The sequence below is a fragment of the Oryza brachyantha genome, chromosome 4 (assembly GCF_000231095.2).
Source record: "Oryza brachyantha chromosome 4, ObraRS2, whole genome shotgun sequence".
Lineage (NCBI taxonomy): Eukaryota > Viridiplantae > Streptophyta > Magnoliopsida > Poales > Poaceae > Oryza > Oryza brachyantha.
Window position 1 is genome coordinate 3,229,968 of NC_023166.2, and position 12,076 is coordinate 3,242,043.

A 12,076-nucleotide genomic window follows, 5' to 3' on the forward strand; every position below is an offset into this window, starting at 1 on the left:
ATGAGGGTCCGTAAATTGCGGAGGCGATTGTGAGGCGATTTCATGGGGGTTTGGTCAAATGGAGGATTTGTCCTTCACCGATCGGTGGGATTTCTCGCCAAGATCATACTTTGCTTCCCAGGTATGGTCTCGTTTTCGATCATTGGTGAACCGTCCTCGTTCTCCTCCTCCTACTTTCCGTGTGGTGGTTTATTTTTCGCGTTTCTCATTCCGGCTTTCTGTACACTGTTTCTGTTGCCCTCAAATGTTGTTTGGTGGAAACCCAAAGGATTTTCGTGTTGGACATCTACAAAATTCATGTTACAGTTTCTGGGTCACAGATAAGAGGGTTGATCTCTGGATTTATTCTCTGAAATATTTTGAAAACAAGTTCTTTAATATTCATTTCAACTTTGGAGACATGGAGGTTCTGACTGCTATCGTGAATATACCCAGTGGATCAATGAACAGGAAAATTCCTGGACAAAAGTTGGCAGAAAATCGAAGTCCTTTTCAAAAGGTCTTGTTAAGCCTAGGATTTCCTTTGCTAAAGTGGTAACACAATCCTTATCTGCCTTGGACATTCCTGTTAAGAATGTTTTTTATACTATTAAGGATGTTGTTCAGATATCCAAAGTTCAATCTCTAGGCAGAAAATCAGTCTTTGATCATATTCAGTTTCCTGAACAACAAATTGTTCAAAGTTCCGTTCGCTCTTTGTAACCTCAACATGATGCTTCTAAGGCGGTAATTATGCCCACATTTGAGTGTTCAAAATTGTTTGGCTGTTGGGCATGTTGGAAAATTCCGTCGTTCGCCAGTCCGATGCAAGGCCTGTAATGCTTACGGCCATAAGGCCTAGCATTGTTTGGCCCAAAGCAGGAAGGCCCATTACAGGTGGGTAGTTAAAGGAAATTCCTATTGATATCGGTGCTACAAAACCCACTCCTATGGTTTCATCTTCTGCTCCTCCTTTCACGCAAGCAAAGAAACCACCCCAAATCAATCTGTCAAACTGCCTGAGACAAGTGGCGATCGTAGTTCTCTGACCATGGCAAATGTCAACTTCAACCCAACACGCTTCATCCCACAGGTCAGCATCTCCAAGAAGGGAGTCCTATTCGTCTGGCTAGAGCGGATATTGCACTAGAACCCTTTGCAAGGTGCCATGAGTGCTATATGCTAGCAGAGATTGAGCCAGTAGTGCATGAAGACCTTTTATGATCATCGGGCTCAGATTAGGACCTATCTGAAAAATGAGCTAGGTGTTGTGGTTAGTCACTATTCACCACATCCTCTAGCATTAAGCAGAACAGGTATCAGGAGAAAGTTCACCAATACACAGCTTCCAAAAAGTAATGAACTCCCAAGAATCCAATACTTTTTGTCCTTCTTCCATTTGTTGGAGCTGTTGCTGAGGACAGATGGTGAATTGCTGCTCCTAGGCACCATAAGAAGAACTATCGCCTGTAAAGTGGAATCCATATTCCCATTTGATAAAGGGAGCCTTTTTTTTATAACAAGAGTTTGAGGGTTTATTAAACACAGAAACGGATCAGAAGCAATCAATGACACACAGCCGTCGGCATTCGGTCTCATCTATAGGGTTGTGGCGCTCATAATCAGGTAAAGGCCAATTAATGCGATTAACTGGTGTCATCTCATACTGCAGCATTGCTGTTGTCTCATCCAGATCATAGCTTTGTGGCTCAAAATCTAGCCTGCAACCTTTATATTTTCTCTCATCGTCGAAGAACTTGTACCTCTGTGGGCATAAACAACTTGTCATGTTCTTGGTGCCATCAAAGGTACAGTAACTGTTGAAGCCACATGCGCCACTGCCTACCTCTGTCACTATTGTCTGGCAGATGTTTTCGGGAAGTGCATCCACCGCTCTCCAACTCACCGGCCATAAGCGCCTGGTCTGTATGCTTTTTGGGTAAACATATTGCCGGGACACACCATCTGTGTCAAGGGTGGTATGGTGGAAGAAATCACCCATAGAGTCTACCCCTGTAGAAGTGATATTTATCTGCAAGCCATTAATCAAGGTGAAATATATCCTTCCAGTTTCATTGAGCACTAGCTTTGAGACATTATTCACTGTATTACTAGCCTAGTATTGATTATGTGAGTATACAGAAGGCACTGCAACTTGGTATAGAACAAGATTACCATCTTGTTGAACACTTAGCTGAAACCGGCCATTGGAATAGTCTATGGCAAGGAGACGGTTGTGGAGTGCCATCCCTAGTGGGAGCACTTGTGTGGGTAGGATGGTATCAGATGAGGAACTGAAGGACTCCCATTTGGTTGTGCCATTTGTGCCTAAAAGGACGAAATTACTGGTGTTGAGCATTCTAGCATAGCCCACATCAGTGACTCGTGGATTCCATACCTCGTTGCCTGAGGGTTCACGAAGAGAGAGTGCTCCATCAGCGAGCTTGAGGAAAGATCCAGATGGAACTTGTACCGGTATTGTATCTTCTGGCCCATAGGAGCATGTCTTGGCATACCAGACAACGGTCTTGTCAACAATCTTGTTGAACCAGATGGCCAGGAGGTATGAGGAGGAGTTCCCCTCTAAAAGCCAGAAACCAAATGCAAAATCAGCAAAGGCCGAGATCCACGTGGTGTTTATCCCCTGGGGCGTCAAAGAGGATCCTGCGCTGATGTTTATCTCAGATTGTGCAGATGTGGTGCAATATAGTAAAAAGAGTTGGAGTAAGGCGAAGAACAAAAGAGGAGCTGCTGCTATTGATCAATGTTTTGCTCCTACTGACGATAACAAACTTATAGCCCTTGGATGATGGCATTATTAGTCCTGATCACCTTCCACACTTGACTAACCAAAAATGTTGGCTGTTCTCTAGGAATATATGTCGAATGGACAGAAAAGTTTCTCTATGCAACTTATGACTTGTGAGGGCACGGTTCAACTGGTGAAATACAATTATAGAGTCGTCTGCACAATGTCCATGAGAGTGAGAGTACATCAGATTTCATTAGCAGGACTTGAGAAAACGAAGAGCGTTGAATGCATTGACTATTTGGACCGATGAAGGAGAGAGAATTGTGTGTTCCAGAACACTTTCTGTAGTCTTTTTCTGGGCTTTATTTTTTCTTGGAGGGGATCCTTGCGGGTGCTGGTCTTTCTAGACCGCGTTTGAGTAGAACAGTTTTGGCCAGCTGATGGCTATTGTCAAGCCACGTATATTCTGATCATGATAATACAGGAGTACACCACAAACATTGATTTACCAAGTTTGACATAGTCAGAACCTGCCTTTCTGATCGATCGGCTGTTCTCCATCGATTGGATATATACAGTGATCCTACATTGCTTCTTCTCTAGCCAGTATTGGAACTAATGACCCTACCAAGGTGTGTTTCAAACAAAACCTGTCAACACGTTGATCTTTTCATCCGTCTTTGCATGCCGCTCTCCGTTAGTTACACTTCCATCTTTTCGCTTATGCTTCTATTCCAAAATTTGAGTTTTCAGTCTTAATTTTTTTAAGGGGGCAGAACGTCAATGAAGTTTATTTTCTAGTCTGGACTTTTACATCGCTACGAATATATATGTACAATTTCTGTTTACAAATTATTTTTTATTTATAAATAGGCCGTTTAGCTTTTTTCTATAAAACATCCAAACAATAACCCAAGGATGGCACTCATCTAACCTTAAACTTAATTAATACTCATCTCTGTTCCTTTTTAATTCGCACCATTGACTAGTCTGATGTTATGTTTGACTAATAAAAACTTTTATTATAATTGTTTTGAAATTCTTGATGAATCATTGTTAAAGAGGAGAAATATACAAAATGCATCTTGAAAGGGGGAGAAACAAAAATTTGCTTCGATTTTAAAAACAGTCGATTTTGTGTATTTTGACATATTTATTTGTTTTTATTTTTCAAAAACAAATTTGCATTTTGGAGTTGTTGCCAATATGTTCATCAAGGTGGAGATTGTAAGATCATAGTCATGATCAATATTTTGTGATGAACAATTGGCATGTAAATTGATATAATTTGTGAACAATTGGCTTGTAAATTGATAGAATTTAGTTTGAAAACAATTATGGTGTTGGTGTGAGTGTGTAACTGATGTGGGTTAGGTACTTAGGTTGTGATATCTGTGGCTGAAAACGGTTGGTTTTTCTCTATGTGTGCAGGTGACTTATGGTCAAGTATGGTTAATGGTGAGGACCATGACTAGGTTCAAGTAGGAACTGAGGTCTGCATAGTCGGGATACGGACCATGAATAGGTTCGAGGAGGAACCAAGGTCTGGATGGTCAGGATGTCATGTGATATGGTTAGACTAGAGCCGTGATCCTTGGAGGTTAATATCGGTCAACGGCAGTGGGATCATCACTAGGTTCGGGGAGGAGTTGAGGTCCAAACGATCGAGGATGCCGGGTGACGATGTTGAATACAAGTTGACACATAGTGGTAGGACACTGTGTGGGATGGAATCATAACGGGCTTATACATTATGTATGTAAGCGCTGGAGAAACAACAAAGTAAATCGGAGCGAAATTGGATGAGAAAAAGAGATATAAAGAGACGGTAATTGTTGCTACACTAAACGAGGACTGTATCATGCATGTGCCCTGTTGGTTGCAGGGTGTACGTATGGGATTAGTAGGTTGGTTGGCCTGTGCGGCAGCCTGGTGCGCACGGTTAAGGGTATGTGTTTGTAAAAATATCTCTTTCCATCTAATAGAGAACCACAAGGTCTCTTCACGAAGAGACAGCAGGGGTACGTGCTCCAATACCAAACTGATACCATTAGCACTGTTGTACGTTGCGTCTTGTCTATTTACTAGTACTATTGATTACCTTGATTTATGTGTCAAAGGATAAATTAATTTTTTTACAAACAAACAAATAGACAAGTCATTGTATAAGTTGTCTATTTAGTTGTCTATGTGTGTCAAATAAACAACCGTCTACACTATTGTACTTGCCCTAACGAAGTCCGATACATACGCATGGAGGAGTTGATTTCAGCTAGTTAGTTTGGTCTGCACGAGTTCGGTTCGATCGGCCGTGTGGCTGCGAGATTCGGCGTTCGAGTAAGAGTCGAATATAAATTCGAAGATATAAATAGGTACCGAGGGGTATGTTTTCGGTGTGCTTTTTATGAGATTTAGATTTAGAATTAGAAAATTAGAGTTTAGTTGTTGATTCGAGATCAATAATTTTGAGAGGAGTACTGTTTGGTCCACTTTGTAAATATCTGTTGATGCAATAAAGTTGAGAGCATTTGATTTACGTCTTCTGCTTTTATCTACTGGTGGTTTTCTCAATCCTGATGATCTGATCGACGGCACAGGAGCGACGCAATCAAGTTAATCTCAAGAGCAGCGTAACCAGATTGGTGGCACAGGAGTAGCACAACCAGAGGTAATCTTAGAAACGGCGTAACCAGAAATATTAGTAATATTTTATTTCCGCTAAAAGATTTTTAGGTTTTGGTTCTACGTACCATTCACCCCCGGTAGGTGTGTTTTACTCTGTTTTTTATCCTACACTGGTCTTTATGCTTTTTGGGCAAACGTATTGCCCTTGGATGATGGCGTTATTAGTCCTGATCACCTTCCACACTTGACTAACCAAAAATGTTCGCTGTTCTCCAGGAATGTATGTCGAATGGACAGAAAAGTTTCTCTATGCAACTTATGACTTGTGAGGCCACTGTTAAACTGGTCAAATACAATCATAAAGTTGTCTGCATGATGTCCATGAGAGTGAGAGTACTTCAGATTTCATTAGCAGCACTCCAAAGAAGGAAGAGCGTTGAATGCATTCACTACTTGGATGAAGGAGAGAGAATTATGTGTTCCAGAACACTTTCTGTAGTCTTTTTCTGGGCTTTATTTTTTGTTGGAGGTGACCCTTGCTGTTTCTGGTCTTTCCAGACCGCGTTTGAGTAGAACAGTTTTGGCCAGCTTATGGCTATTGTCAAACCACATATAATCTGATCATGATAATACAGGAGTACACCACTGACATTGATTTACCAGGTTTGACACAGTCAGAACCTGCCTTTCTGATCGATCGGCTGTTCTCCATCGATTGAATACAGTGATCCTACATTGCTTCTGTAGCCAGTATTGGAATTAATGACCCTACCAAGGTGCGGTTCAAACAAAACCTGTCAACACGTTGTTCTTTTCGTCCGTCTTTGCATGCTGCTCTCCCCGTTAGTTACGCTTTCATCTTTTCGCTTATACTTGTATTTTAAAATTTGAGTTTTCACTCTTAAGTTTTTTGAGGGGGGAGAGGCTTAACGAAGTTTATTTTCTAGTCTTGACTTTTACATCGCTTTGAATATATATGTAATATTTTTATTTATAAATTATTTTTTATTTGTAGATAGGCTGTTTAGCTTTTTTTTTTATAAAACACCTAAACAATCACCAAACATGTCACTCATCTCACCTTAAACTTAATTAATACTCATCTCTGTTCCTTTTTAATTGGCACAATTGACTAGTCTGATGTTATGTTTGACTAATAAAAACTTTTATTATAATTGTTTTGATGAATGCAAGTATTATAGATATATTTAGCATGCAAACTACTTTCATAATATTGATATTATTATAGATTCTGATGTAAACTAGAAAAGAATGAAAGGAGCATCGGTGAGTAACATAAGTTACATGAGAATAGTTATAGACCGCCTATCCATGCCGGTCAAGTAGGCCTCATTTAATGCAGCCTAGGCCACCAGCCAGCCACTCTGGTGTCCTAGCCAATGAAAAGTCTTGATCACTTTGGAAATTTTCATACTTGACTAATTAAATATATGGCACAGTGCAGTTTTCTGGTACATGACGCATGGACAGAAAAGTTATGTGCCACAGCCAGTGAGGCTGAAGTTGAACTTATGAAATGCAATAATGTTTATATGAATTTGACTATTAGTCTTATTCAAAAAATTATCAAATATGTAAAGTTTTATATATGCATAAAAATATATTTAACAATACATGAAATGATATAAAAATAATTGATAATTAAGTAAATTTTCTGAATAAGACGAACGGTCAAACATATATAAAAAAGTTAACGGCGTCAAATATTTAAAGATGGAGGGAGTATATTGTTAACGAGATCTGTTATTAGGGCTTTTTCTTATTGGTAGTTGACAAGGACATTTTCACCGATGATATAACTATGTCAAGTGCATAAACTGAACCAGTATTATAAGAACAATCGCACGTGGACGTGTACGTGCTCACCAATGTAATTACCAGGTAAATGCATTATTGGAATTACATAAGCATGATTTATTGATTGGGATACTACTATATACTTGTGATGATATTATTGAGCTCAATGACAAAGGAGAAGATAAACAAAGAGTTTGTTTGCCTCGACCTCTTTTACAATGTGGGAATCAAACCAGTATAGCCATTGATCCGAAAGTATGTTTGGGGTGTTATAAGTACTCGATTCTAAGGTTTTAAAGTCGACTTTCAAACGGATCCACCATTATCTCTAGATTCCTCTCCAATTGTTATGCCACTAGTTTTAAGCTGTAGACCCATGTATAAAGTTGAGGGTGTTAGGGACACATCTTAGAGTTAGATGATGACCCTAACTCATCCTCTCACATATATATTTCCTTTAGCCACCGTAAAAAAATTATGATTTTGTTTAGATCAAAGTTTAATTTCATGACTTTGCGGTGTAATCCCGTGATCGGTTTGATCACTGGTTTACTCATTTCAAAACCCCACCATTTGATACTTTTGATGATTTAATCCTACATCTATTCCAGACTTTGAGTTGCGGGTTTATCTTGTTTTTGCTAGTTTTTGATTGCTTTCTGGTACAAATACCCTTATGGTTAGACTAATCGTCCATCCGTTGAGTTCATGATTGTCTCTGGATTTGGCGTAACAATTGCTAAGGCAAAACATTTTTGAACAACTATAGTTGCATCCCGAACATTGCTCCATTCAATTAACTTATCATCTTATCGAATAATCAGGACACCTTATTGCACATCAGTAGTTCATCTCATTAGTTGTACTTTAGAAAGGGAGGAGATTTTGTTCCCTTGACTAGGTAGGTGAACGAGAATTAAGATGGAAATGTGTGCTCCAAAACAGTAAGTTCCCTTGACTGGTCTTTCGGAACCGCAACCTCGGAAAAACTCTTACGGCCAGCTTATGGCCATGGTCAAACCAGCTAGAATCTGCTCCTGATAATACATGGTAGATTAATCAGGTCTGAAACAGTAAGGGCGTTCTTCGCTGATTGAAATATTGTGTTTCTTTTGAAGTTGGTATCCCTCAAACACAAATGCCCAATGTAATTAATGACCCTATGAAGGTGCGGTTAATCTAGGATGAAACCTATATCAGGATCTTCATTTTCTGTTGAATGAATGGTTACCTTAGTTTGATTCTTTACTTCAGGTATTTGGTGAGTTCCTCCTTTTGCAGAGTATGTAGTGATACTTGACTGTCAGGGTTTATTTTTTTTAGATGAAGGATTCTGGCTAACCAATCTTCTTTTCAGGGATGAAGGATTCCCACTAATCAATCTAGCCTAGTGAGCACTCTGACATAGGTTTGATGGATTCATTAGCATGATCACAATCCTCAAACGAGTCCTCCATTCGGATGATTAAGTTAGTGATTGTTTGGCTTTTTCGGTATATTTCGGAATGAAAAATAATTTATGAATAAAACTTTTATATACGTGTTCTTAGGACCTCCTCTACATATGTATAGAACTTTTTCGCTGTACACCTAATGTATTCTAGACCATCTCAGAAGATCCTACGGTCAATACTAAACTTACCTTGTAATAGGTAGGATGCATGGAATCACTTGTTACTCATTACTCAAGGGTAAAAATGACTTTTGATAGCATATTATACACGAAAATAAATACTCAATTGGTGTCACGCCCGGAGTTTCATCCCAAGCCTAAATCGTAAAAAGAAATTCGTAAATAACAAATGGCTTAATTAACTCAGGAAAAATCCCTCTAAAAGGAATTAATTCAATTAAATCGAGGCTCGCAAAACAATTAACTGGATTTAAACTCAAACTACAGAAGTATAAAATTTGGCCAAACAAATTAATTTAAAACTCGGCAAAAGTGGGGTTTTTCTTTTTCCCTCCTTTTTCCTTTCTTTTTCCCTTCCTTCTCAAATTGGGCCGAAGTCCAATTTTCCTCCCTCTCTCTTTTTCCTTTTTCTTTTCCTTTTTCTTTTCCTTCCCGGGCCGGCCCAGCCGAGCCGGCCCGTCTTCCCGCTCGGCCGGCCCAGCCGCGCCGGCCGCTTCCCTCCCGCGCGCGCGCTCCTCCCGCCTGGGCCGCCTCGGCCCAGCTCGCCCGCTCGTCCGCCCGCGCCGCGGCGAAGTCCGTCTCGCCTCCCTCCTCCCTCGCGCCACTGACAGGTGGGACCCACCTGTCAGCGACCGAAACCCCGCCTCCGCCCCAGCCCGCGCCCGCGCCGCACCGCGCCAGCCGAGTCCGCCGCTCCGCCCGCCGCTCCGCCACCGCAACCGCCGCCGCCGAGTTCGCCGCGTCGCCGACTCGGTCTCCAACCTCCGTCCCGCCCTAGCCGGCGCCGCCACACTATAAATCCCCTCCCTGCCGCCGCGTCGCCGCTGTTTTCCCCCCCGCCACCAAGCCGCCGCTGTGTCCCGCCGTTCGCCGCCGACGTGCGATTGCGCCCTCTGCCGCCCGTCGCCGCCGTCCAGCCGCGTCGTCACCTCCGCCTCGCCGTCGCCGACTTGCTACCGCCCGGGTCGTCGCCGGCGGGCATCTCCAGCGCCCGCGCATCCTCTCGCCACTCGGTCGCCGCCGCTCCCGACCTCACCACCGCCACCCCGATCCCATCGCCCGCTCGTCGCCGTCGTGCCGTCGGACGTCGCCACCTGTCCCACCTCCTCGCCGACCTGTCACCGTCATTCCCATCGCCGGTGAGCCTCTCCGCTCCCCTCCTGCCCTCGTTTCCTCTCCGCAGGATGCCGCCGAGGTCGCCGCCACCGCCGCCGTGCGCGTGCGTGCCTTGGGCGTTGCCGTCGCCCCTCCGCTTGCCGTCGTCCCCGCCTCGCCGGCGCCGCTCGTTCCCGCCATTCGCCGCACCGCCGCGCTCGTCGCGCCGTCGTTGCTGCTCCGGTTGCGCCGTCGTCGTGCGCCGCCGCTCCGGTCGCGTCCGCCGCTCGGCCGCCAGGCTGCGTCGCTCCTTGGCAGACACCACCTCGCTCCTCCCTCGAGCTCCCGTCTAGCTCCTCTGGCCGCTTCCCGCGCCCGCCCGCCGCCGCTGTGCCGCTGTGCCGTCGTCGCCGTGCGCCGCGCTCGGTCGCGCGCCACGCGCTGTCGTCGGACGCCGGTCGTCGCATCGGCCATCGTCGCGCGGCCACCAAGCCTTCGCTGCCGGCGCCCGCCGTTGCATCTCCGCCCTTCGCCACCATCGTCGCGCGGACACCAAGCCTTCGATGCCGGCGCCCGCCGTTGCATCTCCGCCCTTCGCCACCATCGTCGCGCGGCCACCAAGCCTTCGCTGCCGGCGCCCGCCGTCGCCTCCACCTTCCGGCGCCATCGCCATCGCCTCTCCACCTGCCGTCTTCATCGCCGCGCCGTCGCTGTAGTGGCCCCGCCGCCGCTAGAGCGCCGCCGAACCTGGCGCGTTGTCGCCGCCTCTTCCCCGTGCCGGCGTCCGTCGCCGTCTTTCCCTCCCGCCGCTCGTCGCCGCTCCGAGCCGCGCCACCCCGCCGTGGTCTCTGCCTCCTCCTCGCTGACACCGTCGTCGCCCTTCGGTCGCCGGTCGGTGTCGCCGACGTCGACGCCCTCGTGCCGCCGGTCATCGCCATCGCCACCTCCCCTTTCTCCTCGGCTCTCGCCGTCTCCGCCGCTCCCACCGCCGCTGCTCGCACGCCGATGTTCTCACTTCCCGGCTGCCGTCGCCGTTCGCCGCCGCCCGCCGGTTCGCGCCGCTCGTCGCCGGGCGCCGTCCTCCGCCGGTCGCCGTCCACCGCCGTCGGACGTCGCCGCCCCTCTCCCTCTCCCGGCCAGACCCCGCTCCCCTCCCCTCTGTTCCACGGTCGCCGACCGACGGGTCCCACCCGTCAGTCGCCACCCCGCCAGCCGCCTCCTCTCTCTCCTCCCCGGGCCCGCGTGTCAGCCGCCCATTCCCCCTCTCTCCCACTGACAGGTGGTCCCCACCTGTCAGCCGTCAGTACCCTCTCTCCTCGCTGACGTCAGCAGCCCCATTAATTGCGCAATAATTGATTTAGGACTTTTCTGTTTAGCTAAAAAACCCAGAAAACTTCTAAAATTCATAAGTAATTCATCTAGTCTCCGTTTAGGTCCATTCAAGTTTCATTAAATCTAGAAAAATGCTAAGAATCCATTAAAAATAGTTTCTTTCTCTGTTTCAGTAGTTTTTAGCCTGTTTTGTTTGTTTTGCCTTGTTTGTCGTAGGTTTTGACCCCGTCGCAGCGCCGTTTGCTCCCGAAGTCGTCGCCGAAGTTCCTCGTGGGTCTAAGCAAGGCAAGTGGCACCCTTCTTTGATCATATTGAACCTATGTTTATAAAATCCCCCGCTTTTACATTCAAACATGCATTGTTTTATGCAAATCTATTTATTGTATTTATCTATTGGGAATTTACCAGTATATCCGTTGATCCCCATTTATTATTGTCATCCCAGGGTTAATTTGACTAGACATAGGGTTAGTCAATTCTTAGCCATGCTTAGTTCAACTAGCTCACCAATTATTATTTAATTATTGTTGCACTTTGGTACACCTTTAATGGTTGTTATCATTATTCATTTCCCGAGGTGGATTAATACAACTAAAATATTGCTTATGGTGGGCTGTGGGTGCATGGTTTTGAGAGTCGCACCCATAGCAATTAAGGACCGGTTCTCAGGAAACCCTGAAGGTCTTACACGTACTAACCACAAGCCAGAATGGGCAACGGTGAGACTCGTAATCTAGCTTGTCCCTATTCGACGTACCCAGGCAAGGGTAGGCGTGATGGAGTATGGACGGGCAATCGTGGTGTAACGAAAGCTTCTCCTGCTTCCGGATCTACCAAGGCAC

At 45.3% G+C, this 12,076-nt stretch overlaps 1 pseudogene; it reads right to left on the reverse strand.

Annotated features, from left to right (window-relative positions):
• Positions 1-1,260: 1,260 nt before the first annotated feature.
• Positions 1,261-3,292, reverse strand: LOC107303989 (annotated as a pseudogene).
• Between the last annotated feature and the right edge of the window lie 8,784 nt (positions 3,293-12,076).